Here is a 19022-nt window from a genome sequence, read left to right on the forward strand (position 1 = left end):
GATCTGATTCATCGGTATTCTAAGCTTAGTTTTCCTTTCCCTGTGCTCACTCAGAATAAGATACAATAGAATTAAAAGAAAAAGAAACAGACACTATCTAGCCCCTTGCTGCTCAAATGGTTGTCCATGGACCAGCCTCCTTGGTATCACCTGGGAGCTTGTTAGAACTGCAGAATCCTAGCCCCTCCCAGACCTACAGAACCGGAGCCTGCAGTCTAAGTGATTATATGCGCATAATGTTTAAGAATCACCGTGAGTCTGCTTTACCTTCGTCCCCCCTTTTTTTTGAAGGCTAAATGTTAAGACTTGGTCACAGGTGAAAGCCTTCAATGTCATTATTAGTAGTGATGCTGGTGCTGACGAGCTTTGTGAATGACATTAAATTGGGAAATGTTTCTTGACATAAGCTGAGAAATGCTTCTGACAACTAAGAAGATAGAACTGAAAGTAGCCTTAATTAATTAGTGAAATGATGACACCAGGTTAAAAATTTGACAGGGAGCCCTGGCTGCCAGGCAGAGCACCGTGTGGAGTTAGGAGTCAACCCTGACACAACTCGGGGTGTTTGCATTTGTCAGGAAGCACCATCCTTGTGGTTCTCCAGCTTGGTGGGCAGCCTGTCCCGCAGGGGCTGGCAGGGTCTCAGTTTTGAATTGTCTTAATGATTCTGGAAAAGATGGTTCATACTCCAAAGGGCTAATTATTAAATCCTCATCATGGCACAACTCTTGAATCGCTACATGAAGGTACTGTACCTGGTGGTGTGGTCCTCCTGTCCTAGGGTGGTTTTTCTAGAGGCAAGATTTATCAGTAGGCTCTCAGTTTTTAATCAGAATGTTGAGCGGAGGGGGAAGGCTTGAGGACTGTTTCTACAATTTACAAAGTAAAAACTGTCACTGATCCTTTTACTTTCTCTCTAATGCATATTTTGGGGATTGTCCTTGGGACAAGTTTCTCTCAAATTTGAGTTGGGAAGGTTTTTTACTGTGTGTTCCCTTTTATAAGAGAATGAGAGCCACAACTCATAATACTCTTTGCATATTCTTCTTTCTGGATGCCCCTAAGTTTTGTTCACTCTGTACTAGAAGCTTCTCTTTACTTACAGAGCTTCTAGATCTCACCCATCTTTTCCTCCTTGTCTTCCAGTTCTTGTTTTAATTAAAAATTTGTTTTTTAGGATCTGCATTTTAAGTCATTTCATTCTTTTTGGAAGAAGTGAGGAAATAAATATTAACTTAGTATTTCTTAGAAAGAAAGAAAGAAGCATATTCATTTTGTTTCTGTTATTAGCTCCCCCTTGCTTGAGCATCTTCTATATGCAAGACTCTGGGCCTGGTATGTGTCAGACCAAGCAGCCTCTAATTTTGTTCTGTCTGGACTGAGGAGTTGTGAAGATTTGGGGCAGGAGGAAAGAGGTCTGCCCTGGAGGATTGCTCTGGCAGCTGTGTGCACAGTGGGTTGGAAGGGGATCAGTAGGGCACCGGTTTGACAGCTGTCTGGGTGGTCTCAGACTGGAGCATACCCAATGAAATTGGAAAGGAGGGGATGCAGAGATGTGAAAGACCTTCTGGGGACAAAACCAGCTGATCCGGGCTACTGGTCAGGTGCAGAGAGTAAGGAAAAGGGAAGAATCTGTGTGACCTTGATTATCAGGCCTTGATGTGGCCTTGAGAAAATCCTCTTCAGATTTTGGTGTTCTTTTCTCCTCTCTGGGGAACCTTATCAACTAAGCTTTGAGCCAGGAGAGTTTGCTTTTTTTAAAATTTTTAATCCTTTCTGAGCTGTTTTTCATAAATCCTACTGAGGGAAATGAGAAGTGGCTGCAGAAGGCACCTCACCTTTTCTTGTTTTCTTTCTTCTGCCCCATGCCTCAAGTCCTCCAGCACGAGGAGGTGGGTGGCCTGAACTTCCTAAGCAAGACTAATTCTTTGGGACCCCCTTTGTCTAACACAACTCCTTTGCCCACGGTTCCGTCTTGGGGATGAAGCATGAGGCAGTATTTATGAGGCTGCCACCCAGGATGCTCTGTACCTGGGAGAGGTGTTCCTGCTGCCCCAGAGCACCTGGGAGTTCAGTTAAGTGGGTGGAGTCCTGAAGTGCCCGGATGTCAACCTGGTCTTAATGGCCCAGAAAACCCAGTCCTGTATCCTGAAGGTGATTGCTCACCCAGGTTCATGAGGTGCCCAATAGGGACACAGGGGCCACCAGGGAAGGTCAGAATGCTTTTTCTTTTGACCTGAAGTGGGATCTGGACACATCTCATACTTAGTAAAGCCTTACTCAGTGAATAGCAAAATTTGAAAATTGTATTTATCTGAGGCTGGACTTGTTGACATCCATTATTAGCTCTTTATTGACGAGGTAGGCCACTTAATATAGACACAGGAAGGTAAGTCAAATGGGAAGGAGTTGCTGTGTTCGAAACAGCTAAGAACATAGACTCCTTTTTAAGTGTCCTCCTCTAGCCCTGCAGAAGTCTCAGCTTACGTGTTGAGTAAACTAATTAGACTAATTGTGAATCATTCTGATTTATTCATCAGAGGAATCCTCTGCTTTGCAGCCTGTGCTGGGCTTCCCTCAGCCGACTTGTTCTGATTTCTTTGAATGTTGCAAGTAATAAAATAACTTTTTATAATTCACACTTTAAAAAATTAGTGTAATAATTTAGGTAAGGTTTTGTTTAGTAGCATGCATACTTTGAAACTGTGCCATCTGACACTGAAAGTTCTGCTAATTTCAAAGAGCTAGATTTCCTTAAAAGGCAGAGAGTGTATAAATCTGATAACAGCTAATTAAGGGAGGCTGATGGTCCTTTCAGGAGAGGGGATGCACACACAGAGTTTAGCCTTCGTTTTTCAGACTAACTCTCCTAATCCTGGACCCATTAACCTGCTAGAATATACATGCTAACTTAATCTGTATTCATTTTTCTGGGACCCATAGTTTATTGGATTTTCAAAGGAGGGGTTAGCCCCCTTAAGAGTAGGAATCCCTGCAAAACTTTTTTTTTTTTACTTGAAGTATAGTTAATTTACAGTGTTGTGTTAGTTTCAATGGTACAGCAAAGTGATATATATGTATATCTATTCTTTTTCAGATTCTTTTCCATTATAGGTTATTACAAGATATTGAGTATAGTTACCTGTGCTAAACAGTGGGTCCTTATTGTTCATCTATTTTATATATAGTAGTGTGTATATGTTAATCCCAAACTCCTAATTTATCTAATAAATTAGGTAAAATGTTTTCTTGAGTGGAATAACATTGCTGCAGATTTGGGAAATACTGACTCTCTACATGTATTCACCTCTTAAAAAAAAAATTATGGCTCCCTGAGAGTGGGTTAGTTAATTCCTGTTTGCTCCGCATATCTATCAGCAAAGGCACCTGCACATGTTATGTTCAGACAATAGTCAAAGGTTAGTCATTGAGGCCTAGTCAATGAACACAGGCGATTTTGTTTCAAAGACCCAAAAGGTAATCAGAATATGGTGTTATTTCTGCTACGCTTGTAACGTGGTTACTAAAGAGAAAAAGCACTCTGATTAGGTGAAATGGGAACATTCTCCCTCGTCTTGTCCCTCCTGCTGACCCCTCTCCGTGGTTAGAGGCAGGTTTTAGAGGAGGGGTGGGCACCGCTGGATGCTTTAGAGGAAGCAGTATCTTGTTAATTTGCCGCATCTACATAAGCAAAGCTATTGCCCTAAACTTGCAGGGAAGGGTGCGCTTTCATTTGCTTGTTTTTAGGATTGAGATTCCCCAGGTCTGTTCATTTGCATGTGTGGCTGAATAATGACACAGTAGACAAGTCAGAGGATCAGGAAGATAACTGTCAGCAAAATGTCATGGTTCACCTTTGCCCCAACTAAATAGAAAACGATATTAATAGCTAACAGACATAGCGTGCTTACTGTTTCTAAGCTTTTTACATATCACAACCCATTTTATCCCCCCAACAAATTGCATGTTTTGAATAGGCCTTGCGCAGAAATAAAAAGGAAACAAAGTCATGTAGTCAATAATCTCTCCCTGCAGGCTAGTCGGATGTTTGAGATAGCATTCCTCCCTGATGGGACGTGGCATTCTTGGTGGAAGCGGTGGAGATGCAGCCGAATGCTCCCTCCCAGTTTCTCTCGAGCGCAGGTGGGAGGGGCGTGCCCTGCCTCTTTCTAGGACTCGGGAATGGGAGGAGCATTAAAGATCATCTAGACCTTTCTGTGCTACCCCTGTCTGCCTCCTCCACCCCCAACGTGTACATTCCACGTTTATGCACACGGTTTGCCTGGTCTCTGCCTGTCTTCTATAAATGTCCAGAATTGGAATTACTCCTCGAGGGGAGGATTTACAGCACCTGGTTGCATATAATATAGTCGTTGGTCAGTAGAAATGTGGTCATTTACTGTTTTTCTACCTTTATCCAGCACCCACCTACTGGGTTGCAGGAACTTAGACGGCGCTATGGCAAAACAAGAAAAGTCTTTGTACTCGATTTGTTCCCAGACTCATGGGGGGACAGGTAGGCAGTCTAGGAGCTCTGGAGGTGAGATCAGAGCTCTGCTAGCAGCCACACCGAATGCTCGAGAAGCGTAAGGAGGGTGTGATTCAGCCTCGGTGAAACCGGGAAGGTTCAGGGGAACGTGGCACTTGAATGAATGAGTAAATTAATGGTAAACGTGTACTGTTACTGTAAACCTCCGGAATGTTACAGCCTGGGCACATTATGTAAATAGGAAAGGTTAAAGTGATTTTCCAAATAAAAGAACAAAGAAGCCTTCCAAAAATGAGGATAATTGAATCAACAGAACACAACATACATGTAATATGTTACATTACATATTACTCGGGAAAATAAATTTAAGTATTTGATACTGTTTTGAGTCTTTCATTTCTTTCAGTTAATTTTAAAGAAATTAATGTTTTGATGCAAAGGAGTAAATAGGATGATTGTTAAAGTGCTCTGGATTAAACACACACACACACACTGTTTAGGTGACCTAAATGTGTGTGCACGTCAGTGAATGCTGCGTATAATTTTCAGTGTTCTCTCCTGCTGTGGGGATGGTATATCATTATGTGTTGAAGTACTTACAATCTATAGATAATTTCTGTAAGTGTCAGAATGTATCCCAGAGCAGCTAGGACACTTATGAGGAAGAATGCAGGAGGCAGATGAAAAATAGTTTTCAAGTTTGGCCAATGAAGTTATTAGATACAACCCATGAGAAATGTGTCTAATGGCTCCTGTGGGCATGGAGAAGCTGCGGGAGCATTGGGGCTTTCCCTGAGCTGTCGTCTGTTTTTACTGTCAGTGCCAACCTCAGGTCAGAGCTGTATTGATGAACATTTCTTCTCTAAGAAAATAGCTACGGTTGACCCTTGAACGACACAGGTTTGAGCTGTGCGCATCCACTTATATGGGGATGTAGATACTGTAAATACTGCAGGTACCACACATCCGGGGTTGTTGAACCCGAGGTGTGGAGGAGCTGCTTCTTTGTACGGGGAGGCTGACCACATGTTGCATCCGGATTTTCCACTGGCCCTAATGCCCACGTCGTTCAAGGTCCACTGTTTTTCAACACAGAGGTGTTGGCATTGGTTAGTAGCACCGCTGCCTAATCTCACATGGGAAGAGGGTTCCCTGGTGAGTTGGGTTGACCCCCTCGACTGTGGATGCCCCAAAGGTGGGAGCCGTTGTATTGCCGGCATTCAGCACACCGTGTGGCCCGTGGACCTTGGTAAACACTTGAGGAATGAGTGTCCCCACCACTTCTAGTTGTGGGAACCTTTCCATGTAAGTTATCAGTAGAGAAAAGACAGAAAGTTGTCTTATTCTCCCTAAAAGCTACACAGGAAAATGCCAGAAGTACAGTGAAGCTGCATTCGACCTTATTTAACGTTTTCCTCTGTCCACCTAGGCGCTCCCTTTGAGTTGCTTGGCCATCAGAATCTTCTATTTTCCATGATCTTGTAAACTTTCCTTTACTACCACAGTCTCTGCATTATAATGATTTGAAAAAATGCTACCTCCAGACTGGAGTGGGACGTTCTTTGATCCAACTGGATTTGGGTGACGTTATCTGAGTGACAGTCTTAGGCTGAAGCTCTTTAAGGAGCAGGCTTTCTGTTAAGCTCTGATAACTTACTGCTATCACGTAAGCCCAGTTTTTACGTCTCTCTGCCCCTCCTTATCAATATTCAGATAATTCTCACGGGAGTCTCTCTGCCAAATGCGAAGCTAGGATCTTATCTTTGAACAGATCACCATTCCATCCAGTCCAAGGCCCCATCGCTTTGGCTGGGTTGCTCCATTCAACTTCAAAGACAACGTGATGATTTATGGTCTGTACGTACCGAGGGAGGAGACTCGGGGGGAAGAGCTAGAGTAGTGATGGTGGGATTAATTTTTTTCCCCCAGGAGCGCTCTTTTCCCCTCTCCCTTTGGTGTTTTGCAAATATTACAGGTAATTCCAACTTCGTTTGGAAAGTTTCTCTCACTGTAGCCTGCTGGCTAGGTAACTCTTGAGTTCCAAGAGATGGAAACAGAGAAGTAAAAATCTATTAGGTGGATAGAATCAAAAGGGATGTCTATCTTGTGCTGGATCAACATTTGGAAAAGTATTCGTAGAAAAAAATATTCACAGTGACAGAGGGAAGGAATGGGTAAAAGAAAGTGAACTAAAAAGTATTCCTGAAGCTTGGTTGGTTGTCTTAGTTGAAGCTGACCTTAAGGAATTCGTGGATGGTTGCAAAGATTTTTGAAAACCATAAGTAGTTCCTGGTTATTTTTTCCAGTTTTCCTGACAGCTCCTTTAATGGATAGTCACTAGATTATACACCTGTGGGCACTGGGACTGTTGCATTCATCTTCACATCCCCCCGTGCAAAGCACAGTTTGCTCATTTGCTTGTTTGTTTCATTTTTTCCCCCTCTCGGCTGTCGTTTTCACATATAAGTGATCAAGTTACAAGAGGGTAAAAGATGGCTCAGGACTTTGGGGACTTTGGTTTTCTAGCTCAGAATAGAAAGATGGAAGAGTAGTGATCAGTTGTAGCAATTAGTCATCATGGCAGAAAAAAAAGAGGCACAGAGAAAAGAGAAAAAAGACGAGTATCTGGCTGGCATCCCAAGTCAGCAGTTTGGGAGCCCATGGCTCAGATAATCATCTAACTAGTCATGAATTGTGGAAGTTCACCTCACTTAATGCCCCACAAGGGCGCTGGCCTGTAGGAACGCCTTCTCCTGTCTGCGTCTGCTACAGAGGGTAGCAGACCCCAGGCTGGGGAGTGTGGAGGAGACTTGGGTCACCCCTGAAGGGAGACCCTCCTGTTTCCACTTACAGAGCTGGGGTCGCTCTGATAGCAGTATACCATCCCTAATGCAAGGTAGTAATTATGGTGAAGAGCGTCATACCTCATGATTCAATACATTTTATTTTTGGGGGGAGGCTCAAAACACATATCTATTGATAGAGGGACTCTCAGGGCAAAGCTCTCGTAGTAAACACACTGATCAGAAGAAAATGAGAAGTAAATTTCTGGTGTTGGGAAGTTGCTGCTGATTTTTGCAGGATGCTTAAGCGTGGCACAGCAGTCCTAAGAGTGTTAAGTGTCACGTTTCTCATATAGGCCTGAATGTATCTTGCTCTTTATTTAACAAACACTTGAGTGTTTACCTTAAGCCAAGGGCTTTCTAGCTGTTGGGAATACAGCAGCAAGCAAAACAAGTCTCAGAGTCCTGTATTCTAGTGGAGAGATGGGCAGTGAATGCTTAGATAGATAAACACATGACAGAATCTCTGGTAGTAATAGGAGCCAGGAGGATAGGGGACCCAGTGGGGTGAGGGGTGCTGTTTTAGGGATGGTGGTTGTCAGGAACTTGAGGACATTCAGTAGAGAACTCTGCGGGGTGGGGGGGAAGCATTCCATCTGGGGCACGGTGTGAATGGAGGCCCTGGGGTGGAAGTATGCTTGGCTTGATCAAGGAAGCACACGTGTGAACCCCAAGAAGGCTGGTGGAGGGGTAACCAGGGGCCGGGCCACACAGGCCCTTGTCGGCCCTCAGCTTGCTGGATGGTCTCCTCTTGGTTTGCTTTGGAGCCTTTCTCATCCTGCAAAACTGAACCTTTATACCCATTGAATAGCAACTTTCATTTTCTCTGCCCCCTCTGTACCCGGCAGCCACCATTCTACTTTCTGTTTCTAAGAGTTTGACTACTTAAGATACCACATATAAATGGAATCAGTAAGTATTTGTCTTTTGGAGCCTGGGTTATTTCATTTAGCATAAAGTTCATCCATGTCGTCGCATATGACAGGATTTCCTTCTTTCTTGAGGCTGAATAATATTCCACTGTATGAATATACCCCATTTTCTTTGTCCATTCATCCGTTGGCAGACACTTGGGTTGCTTCTGCTGTTGGCTGTTGTTACTCTCTTTTGAACCCTGCTTGTGTCAGGCTCTGTGCTAGGCACTGGGATGGGAAAAGAACACGGCCCGGATCAGACCCTCAGGGATGTCACAGTGTCGTCAAGGAGAAAGCAAGTAAATGAACTATTTCCGTGGAGTCCAGGAAGAGCGATGGTGGTGGGAAGCCCAGAGAGTGGCATGTGGTCCACATTTGTTACACCAAACTAAGTGTTGAGGAAAAACTAGAATTAGATTAAGAGGAGATGGTCAGTGGTGGGTTTGCTGAGCAAGGAGACCTGATCTGAGGGGAAACAAATTTGGTTACAGAATTGCAAGAGGAGAATCCAGGGAGTGGTGACAAATGTAGCTGGAAGCATCAGCCGCAGCTAGGAAAAGCAGGTCAGGAAGGACTCACGTGCCACACTGAGGAATGTATAGAGTTTTTCTTGAAGGCCCCTGGGAGCTATCAGAGGATTATAAGCAGAAAAGTGATAACAGACTTTAGGAGGAATATATCAGTGGCACTGTGATTACAGAATACTGCTGTGAATGCCCATGATGTATTATTTTACTTATTCTTCAAAAAATATTTGCTAAATGGACAAGCATGGAGTAGGCCTTCTATCATGGATCAGAGAAGAGTAGACACTATTTGGGGGGGTTGGGGGTGCAGGTTCCTTTGAGCTTTGTGATCATTTGCTTGATTTATTACTGAGTATCAGTGGAGACCAGTTCCCTGAGCTGTGCCCTGAGATGAGGTTTCCACCACCATGTGGTGGAGACTTCGTTGAAACTTGAATATTTGCCATTATGTGACGCAGGAATATATATTCTATGAAAGGGTGTTGACATCTTGTCATATACCATGAGTTGTTTAATACGGAAATACTTTGTAAAAAGTGTCATCTGGTGGGAAGGCTGATATTTAGTTATCTTAAAAAAAAAGTACTGGACAAGACAATCTACCTTCAGATTTCAGGGTTCTGCTGTGGGTCTGTTTTTGTGGAAATGATTTGCGTTCAGCTGCGTTTTTTCCACCCCCTACAGCTCTCATATGGTATTGTTTTGACTTGTTTGGAACATAATTAACTTGTCCTAAAGAGATGGATTCAAATAATCTGGAAGGTGGTTTGATTACGTTAGCTAGAAATTTGAAGTCATTGTCTTCTCTTGTTATAAGGTTTGTTATTCATTCATTTATCCATCCATTTATACAATAGACATTTATTCGGTATGTACTACGTATATATAGCAGGCCCTGTGCTGGGTATACAGCAAGTATGACACATAGGGCTTGACTAGCCGTCTAGACAGTGAGGCGGACAAACAGGTAAATAAATACATACACATTAATTGTGGCGAGGCTAAAAACTGTCAAAAACGGTGTAATGATAAGGAATCTGGAGTGGGGTGGGGGGTTTTGTAGGGTAGTTAGATGAGACATTTTTGAGGTGGTGACATTTAAGGTAATGCCTGAAGGAAAAGAGAGAACAGTCAAGAGAGAAGAGTGAGGGGAAGGGGCTTCTAGGCAGATTCAGCAGAATATGCAAAGGCCCTGAGGAAGCTTGTGGTTTTAGGGGACCTAAAGGGGCACTGAGGCTAGAGCACGATGGATCAGAGAAACCACACCGGACCACATACACTGTGGTAACTAAGGAGTTTGGATTTTATTTTCAAATAACACAATCTGATATGTTTAAAATGATGACTGAGGCTTCTTAAGTAGAGAATAAATTAGAGGGAGGCAAGACAGTGGGACAACCAGTAATTTAGGTGTTCCTGGGTAAGGAGGTGAGAGATAATGACTTGGTGTAGGGTGATGGTTCTCAAAGGTGTTCTCAAGATCAGCAGCAGCAGAATCACCTGGGAACTTATTAGTAATGCAGATTCTCAGCCTTATCGCACGCCTACTGAATCAGAAACTCTAGGGGGTGGGGTGGGACCCAGCAATCTGTGTTTTAACAAGCCCTCCAGGTGATCTGATGCACGGAAAAGTTTGAGAACCGCTGGTCTCAGGATTGCTAGAGGAGGTGGTGAGAGGTGGACAGATTCGGGATGTGTTTGGAGTATAGAATAGTAGGACTTGCATATGAGAGTTGAGGAAAATAAGAGGAATCAGGGATGAGTCTGAGAAACTGGGTAGGTAGGGACCTTGTTCAGTGTGATGCGGGAGACTGGTGGGGTTGGGAAAGGACATAACTTCAGAACACATTGAGTTTGGGATGCCTTTGAAACGTCTAAGTGAAGATGTTGGCCTTTGGTGGCAGTATGAGCGTCTAGCCCAGGGAAAGGTTTAATTTCAAGAAAAATGTTTGGGACTTGCCAGTGTACAAGGGAGTGTTTGAAGCAAGCTGCTCCTTGCTGTGTGCAAACCAGCTCTGAATGAGCATTTTGTAGTCCTGAAAAGGAGTAGCATATGGGCTTCAACAGCCGGTCATATTTTCTTTTATTACATATTTAAAACAACATCCAAGATTAAAAAAAAAATTTCCTGGCAACTAGCGTAACAGGCGGCAATAAAAATTATTACTGGCTGTTGATATGGGCTACTGTGTGTTTTAAGTTGTGTTTTTGCATCCAACTTCGTGGAATTGACAGTGTTTTAGTTAATCTGTCACTGAGCAAATTTATATTAATGAGTAAGAAGAGGAAAACGAGATTTATCACTTGTGTATCTCTTCAAGCTTCTGTTCGGTACAGTCAGTATTTCAGAATTTTGTACTTTTGACGTTTTGGGTCATAAACTATAAAATGTTGGGGCTGAAGGGGGAGGGGGTTGAGGGAGGGATGGAGTGGGAGTTTGGGATTAGCAGATGTAAGCTTTTATATAGAGAATGGATAAACAACAAGGGCCTACTGTATAGCACAGGGAACTATATTCAGTATCCTCTGACAAACCATAATGGAAAAGAATATAAAAAAAGAATGTAGATATTATATGTGTAACTGAATCACTTTGCTGTACAGCAGAAATTAACACAACATTGTGAATCAACTATACTCCAATTAAAAAAAAAAGGAAAAAAAGAGAAAACAATGCTGGGGCTGGAGTGGGAGACTGGGCTTGGGGAGAGCAAAGAACATTTGAGTACCGTTTATGGTTGGAACCATTGATTTATTATTTCATCTCATCCCCACTGTGAGGCAGGCGGGATTTCCTCATTTGTAGCTGACGAAATGAGAGCATAAAGAAAATTTCTGTTTAAACCCACGTTTAAAATGGATCTTTCTTCCATGCCAAGCTTGTGAGGGCAAAGTAGGTGTGAGAGCGGAGTGTGGGACAGGGCTCACAGAGTGAGTTTTTCCAGATAAAGCCAGAGGCGTCCGCAAGGGATAAAGGACCAGTGAGGTACTTTATCTTATTTTGTTTTTTAAAAAAATATTTATTTATTTATTTGGCTGCGCCGGGTCTTAGTTGTGGCACAAGGGATCTTTTGTTGCGGCACGCGGGGTCTAGTTCCCTGAACAGGGATGGAACCCGGGCCCCCTGCATTGGGAGCACGGAGTCTTAACCACTGGACCAGGGAGGTCCCTAATGAGGTACTTGAAAGGAGACTGAGCCATGGCAAGGCACTTAAGTTTAGTTTCCCTGGCAGGTACCTCACAGACAGAAAGGACTCTTTAGATGCTCAGTGTTGGGCTTGGTCCTTAAAGACGGACCTGGGAGTTCTCTAGATAGTCCTGTGAATCTTACGTTAAAGCAGCTACAGACCAGGTGCTTCTTTGGGCATTTCATTAAAAGCTTCCTTTCTATTTTGATGTTTATTTACTTTTTGTGTGCATGTTTATTTACCTTTTCTTTCCTCTAGAGCTGGAAGGCCTTGTTCCTTTCCTATAGAAGTTCCATCTCTCTGAGTTCAGATGTCTCAGCCTCCTCACCCATTCTCTCTCAAGTTCCACTATACGAACTTGGGATCATTATCTCTCTCTCTCTCCCAGACTTATCTCGGGTTCTGTGGGCCTTTGGAGCAGTTCCCTGTAGACTCCATTTGCCTTCACCTCTCCCCTGGCTCCTGGTGGAAACAGTGGTTGAGGTAATTAAGCTGAAATATGGGGAGAAACTCTCCTGGAATGATGAGCTGGATGAAACTCCTGTAGGTTAACATGGATGCTTTAATCCAGCTGTTCTGGAGCCCGGGGCATCGGGTGTTGGGCCCTACAGTTGGTGCCAGTCTTAGAGAGTCATATGTATTTTCAGTCACAAAAGATCTCTCATGTTGGAGAAGACAAAAGTTTATAAGAATCAGTGGGCCGCTGAAAATGACAATGGGTAGCTTAGACGGAAAGCAGATGTCACCAGCTAGTGGCCTGCAGCCTATTCTAATGTGCTTTAAGTACACAGAATTTAAAAAAAGTTAAATTGGTTGCCAGTATTTACAAATTGGGAGATTTCAGTCATATATCTCAGTTCCAGCCACTCTTGAGAACTTAGACCTTGGAATCAGGCCTACGTCTGTGCCTAACACAGATCAGAAGAGGTAGTGACTGGCCCAACACCACCTTGGCCTCTGTACACATTTGGGTTCCCTGACTCTCACCCTAAGTGATCAGGACATGATGTGTTTGGAAATGTGTATTATCCTTGCAAAAGCACAGGCTGAGAAGTCTTCTCATCTAAGAGGCATTGCTGGTGTTCAGATCAAGATATGAGTAAGAGGAAACACGTGTTTAAATGGAACACATAAGGGATCTTTTGGAGAAGTTCAATGAGAGAACTGATCATCTCTTCTGTCATATCTAACTAAGTACAGATCCCTTCTTGTTTCCGCCCGGATTTTTCAAAGATATTGACAGTATCTTAGCTGTTCTTGTTGCATGTGTGTGTTTTGAAAGATAGGGTTGAGAAAAACAATGAGAAGAAAGGATATTTTTACCCCAAAGAGTTGTTCAGGCTGTTCAGTGTATATGAAGATACGTGGAAAGTTTCAGTCTCTAGTCCGGGCATTAGCTCATTATTATTAATCTAAGCAGACATTCTTTTTTTAAAAAAAATTAATTAATTAATTAATTTTTGGCTGTGTTGGGTCTTCATTGCTGCGTCTGGGCCTTCTCTAGTTGCGGCGAGCGGGGGCTACTCTTCGTTGTGGTGCACATGCTTTTCACTGGGGTGGCTTCTCTTGTTGCGGAGCACGGGCTCGTGGCACGCGGGCTCAGTAGTTGTGGCTCGCGGGCTTAGTTGCTCCGCTGCATGTGGGATCTTCCCAGACCAGGGCTCGAACCCGTGTCCCCTGCTTTGGCAGGTGGATTCTTAACCACTGCGCCACCAGAGAAGTCCCCTAGCAGACGTTCTTTGATATGAGTTGTTTAATGGTGAACTTGTGAAGAGTATGTGATTCTATTCAGCATTGGGGATTTGTGGTTAAAATAACCCATTTGTGCACATTGAGGCACACAGTTGTAGGGCAGGAAATTGAAGGTCAGGAGTAGAGAGGGAAGTCGGAGAACAAGTTTCATTCTGTAGTTTAGCAAACACCAATGAGATGCCTGTGATGTGTTGGGCCCAGTGCTACTACCAGGGGTAGGAAGATAAGCAAAACAAAAAGAACATGCAGACTCTAACGGATAATCTCAGTATCATGTAGTAAGAGGTGTGCCCACAGTGCTGTGGGGTGACGGACTGGCCCTTGGCTTAGTTCAGAGCTAGATGGATGTTCCCCTGGGAAGTTGACGCCTGAGTTGAGGCTTGAAGGCTAAGAGTTAGTGACAAGTGGGAAAAGAATTTAATGTACGAAGTATAGTTTGGGGTTAAGTCATGGAGGGCTTTCTAGAACCTTTTAAGGAGTCCAGAAAGAAGGGGAGACATCAGGTTTACACTTGACCCCAGTGTGGTAATGGGCTTACAGTATGGCAGGGCTGGAGGCTGGGAGACCTGCTAAGTAGCAACCAAGTCAGAAAATCCTTTTTGGTTTTAGAAGACAGGTGAGGATGGGACCTAGAATGGCCTAGGCCATGGTTTACCTGCTGCCTAAGGTGAACACTTCTCAGAGGTGCTGACTCTTTGCCATTTTGAAGGACTGGCTCAGGTGCTCCATTATAGACTTAGAAAGCTCGAGGATTGTTGATCAGTCTTATCATTTTACTGAGCTCATAAATTATAGTTTGTATTTTAAGGTTTTTGTTTGTGTGTTTTAGATAGGGGAGGGAGGACAGAACTTATTGTAATATAATTTTGCTAAAAGTTTTGCAGAAGTGAATCATGTTTATCAAGATAAATTATACAAGAAGTTTGTTTGATTCTAACATTGTTTCTACGGGAAATCAGTCTTCAACAAGGGGAAGCAAGCTTCCTGGGAGGAGGTAGGCAGTATCTCTTCCGCCCATGAGGGCCCTGAGGAACAAAGCCTTGCCACTGCTCGCGCTCTGGGGTCAGTTCATTCTGGGCCTCCTCCAGCCTCTTGCTGTCAGAACCATTTTTCTTCTGTTTGTTTTAGTATAAAAGCTGAAGAAGTCACTTGTTCTCTGCTACATGCAAGGACCTCATTAGTGGGTGGGGGAACAGCCCTCCACAAAATATTCTGGGGAAGGACTGTGTGTTCCTGGGGCACCACTGCTGTCATAGACGCCTCACGAGCGAGGCTGACCTGTTGTAGACTAAGGAGATTTTGTGGGTACTAAAGTCCCATTAAAATTTCGTTCAGGCTGTCATCACCGGCTCTCCAGGCAAACTTCAGCAGCCTTTTAACTACTAGCCCCATGGCCTGTGGCCTCACTCTGATCCTCTGGCTGCACAGCCGCCCCAGTGGCTTTCTGAAATGCAGATCCAAGTGTATCATTCCCTGCTTAAAATCCTTCAACCATTTTCCAAAGCTAATCAGTGGAGGCCAGAAGCCGACAATGTTGGTCGTCTGTCCGACCCTGCGGCCTTTACTCTTTCTATTCTGCCTCACCGCCTGGCAGGACCCAGAGGACTGTCCCCCAGGTAGTCAGAATAGAGTCCTCTTTGTTATTAGATTTCTAGAAAACTACCTGGCTGGACCCGCCCGGAAGAAGCGCCTGTAATTTTTAATGTCTGTTTTTGGCTTTTAGCAAAAGTTGATATGAGAAGCTGAGTGTGAAGGACATGTCCACATTTTTTGGTTAAAGGAATAATGAGTCCATTTTCCTATTCTGTGCTTCATTAAGGACCCGTGGATATTTTTGAGTGAATAGCTTCTATGCTAAATTGCTGTTAGCATTTAGTGCCAGGAAAAACAAACTTTTCTCATTTAAAAATCTTGCCTGCTTCCTTTTAAAAAATCAGTTAGTTAAAATAACACTGTTTGCTTTTTGCCTTTGTTGCCAGGACTCTCAACGCTAAAATTTTCAGTCATAATAATCATAAAAGCCTAGGTAGTGGTTGAACTGGCAGTCTGCTGTTTTGTTTTGTATAAGAACGCTTGTCTCTGTGAACCATATGCCATGGTCTGAATGTGTTTGTTTTTTAAATTGCAATTTGCATCGCAACTTGTGCCCCTGATTCTTGTATTATTACTCAGGCCTTCTCTATAGGTGAGCGGCTAATCCTCAGAAATCCTGGAAAGCACGCAGTTCGATCGATTTGATTTTGTTGTAAGGAATGTATAACAACTCTGGGTTCCTGGCTTTAAATGATAAGGATGTGTTAAATTATGAAAATGATATGAGGTCTCTGGACGTTCCACGTTCTAGACAGTGTCATTAGGCAGTTTCCATTTTGATGCACTGTCTGTTAAAGAGATCTATTTTCTGAGAGTGCGGTTGTACTCTTATTTTTAATCTTTGTGATTTTTGTGAAGCTGTGTTTGTTGTAAACACTTGTTGAAAATAAGCTAATAGAGAAGTAGGATGAAGCATTTTACTGATTCTGACACGCCTCCAGCTGAGAAATGGCGGGCAGAGACTCAATGAGAAGGAGACCTATAGCTCATTTCTAGCCTGATTACAGAGAACTTAGCAGCGAGTGGCCACGTGGGCTGTCGCAGTCACCCCGTTGTGGGGTGGCAGAGCGGGGGCTGAAGCCGTGCTCCGTGGGTTCATGTGCAATGCTCTTTCCCTCGCCTCGTGTTGGCATCTGTATTTTTGTTTATGATCTCTAGGTTTCCACATCACCTACAGGTCATTAAAGTCATTTTATATGGAAGATATGCACACCTTTTACATGAAGATTGTGCATGTCTAAATTATTCATTCCTGGCGGATCTCCATGCTGTCATGTTGCTATGATCGTTGGTCGCTTGACCATTCCCACCACCTCTATTAGATCCTCATCGCTTTTCTCTTGAATTGCTTCTCAACTTGCCTCCTTGCTTCCTAGTTCACCCCCTTTCCACCCATCCTCTGTATTCCCAGGAGGAAAAACCCTTCACTCACCCCCCTTCCCGCCCATAGATTTCAGGTGCTGTTTTCTGACCCCTGCTTCCCTTTCCAGCCACATCTCCTGCCCCTCGTTGTGTGCATCCTTAGTCCCAGCTTTAGCAACTACCTGCTCTATGGATGAGAAGAGGTTTCTTGCCTCCATGCTCTTAGGTAGCATTAACCTCTGACCGAAATGCCTCCCTCTCCGCATTCCATCCACTTCATCCTTCAGGACTCGGCTCCTGGGTGTGTTTCTCTAAGAATCCTTTCCAGACGCAGCCACCTTCCCATCAGCCTGCGAGCACCTTAGTAGAACATGATGGTGAGGAGTGTGGACTGTAGTCCCAGGTGGCCTGGGTTCAAACCCCTGCTGTACTGGCTCCACGCTGTGTGACATTGGACAAGTCACTTAACCTTTCTGTGCTTCAGCTCTGTCACCTGTAAAATGGTTATCTCCTAGGATTGTTTTTAGGATAAATGAGTTAATGCATGTAAATCACTCATGAAAGCACCTATGCTTAAGTCCTATTGATTATTATTTATATTTTCAATCTAGTATTATTATTATTAGCTTTTATTAAGAGTAAAAAACTACTCTCATTCCATTTTTATACCCTCAAGCCCCTTTCATAGTGCACGGTACCTGGTAGGCACTCAGTAAATGTTGCCTACCTGAATGAGTGAACCAAAACAGTCAATAAACAGAGCACCTATTTCAGTGTTTGTCAAGTTATGCCCAGCTGTGTTCCAGAAAAGGATTTATTTCAATCACTGTTTTAGATGCATCCTTTTAGGAACAATGTATAGATATAAACTTTAATATCTGTATCTTCCTCAGACTCAGGAGTCATTTAGAATTACATTTTTAAAATTCTGTTCTTTCACTAACAGATTTGTAGTGTTGGTACAGTTGCCCTTTAAAAGACAGTGTATAGATTGGATGTAAAAAATATCATGTTTAAATAAACTATGCCTGCTCTAGTAAGTGAAGTGCTTCTTTGTAAAGGCAGTCATTGTGCTGGATTATGATGTCATAAAGTTTAAAGAGACAAATGCTTATCATGATTTGTGCCTTTAAAAAAATGTAGAGCTATTCAAATACATCTCTCTACTTCCTTATTATGCATCTCCACTTCTGAGTTAATGAATGTCTTGCTGTGAGTCAACCATATATCCGTTCAAGATTCAAGTATTGATGGTTCAGCGTCCAGTATTCGCTCCAGTATATTTGCACTCGTTCTCATTTCTCCACAACTACTTAAAACCCAAATAACATTTACGAGCTAAGGGTCTTAATTTCTTTATTTTTTACGTTTCTGTTTATTCATTTGTATTATGGTAACTGGGCACCTTTCTTCTGACCTTGATGATCTCACCTCTATTTTAAGGAAGCTGGAAGGAAACTGAGATCTGGACCACCTCTAAAAAACTGAATGTCGAGTCAGTTGTCCAGTCACACAATGGTATATAAGCAGCCAACATCCTCTAAAAGATTCCATGCCCATAATGGCATCATTGACATTTGAACTGCGTGGAGTTGTTCTCTGAAAGGTGCCATACAGAAAACACAAGGGGGGGGGGCGATCGTGGTGGTGATGGGTCAGAGGTTCTTCAAGTGAACTGAATGAGGCCAGCCGCGAATGAGGACAGCCCAGTGAGTGATTCCTTTGTTCCATGGTGAAACAAAATACTCGAAAATGTTCTTGTAACAAAGAGTGTTGTTTGCTCAGAGTGGACATGATGTAGTGAAGAGTTTTTGAAAACTTTCATTTGGTGACTAATATTTTGACTCAGTAAAGATATTAAAAAAACACTTCTTTAACCACAAGGTCTTCGTGTGTAAAGAAGGTTATTATAGTTATAAATACTCAGTAGTGTTTAACGTGATAGGAGGGTACCCCACTGGCTGTGGCTGTACACTGCTGCGTTCTGTCCCCAGGACTTTTGTCCCCTGGGAGACTATTTTGCATGGGTTGTCAAACCACAGTCCTCATTTTCTTTTCTTTTTTTTCAAACAAAAATATGGTTTTTCCACTGCATCAACAGACTCAAACAGCACCAGATACAGTATAGGGACTCAAAATGTTAAGCCGACGATGATATAAAGAAATTAGAATTAAAAGCAAACTGAATTCATTTTCCCTTCACATGTGTCCTGTAACAGTATAGTAAGACTGGTAAACCAGGGGAGAGAAACTCAAAGCACCCCGGTTGGCAATTTACAAGGGATTCCAATTTTAAGACTTCCATTAGTCCTACCTGACTCAACTGTTTCATACTCATACCAACAAACCCAACT

The 19022-nt window shown here is 43.1% G+C and overlaps 2 protein-coding genes across 10 annotated transcripts in view; one reads left to right on the top strand and one right to left on the bottom strand.

Annotated features, from left to right (window-relative positions):
• The window catches only part of LOC118903280 (cytidine monophosphate-N-acetylneuraminic acid hydroxylase), a 268648-nt gene that overhangs the window by 197441 nt on the left and 52185 nt on the right, over window positions 1-19022 (bottom strand). The window lies entirely within an intron of this gene.
• The window catches only part of CARMIL1 (capping protein regulator and myosin 1 linker 1), a 316540-nt gene that overhangs the window by 31758 nt on the left and 265760 nt on the right, over window positions 1-19022 (top strand). The gene's annotated exons all lie outside the window — the stretch shown is intronic.

This window comes from Balaenoptera musculus, chromosome 11 (genome assembly GCF_009873245.2).
Source record: "Balaenoptera musculus isolate JJ_BM4_2016_0621 chromosome 11, mBalMus1.pri.v3, whole genome shotgun sequence".
NCBI classification, from domain to species: Eukaryota; Metazoa; Chordata; class Mammalia; order Artiodactyla; family Balaenopteridae; genus Balaenoptera; species Balaenoptera musculus.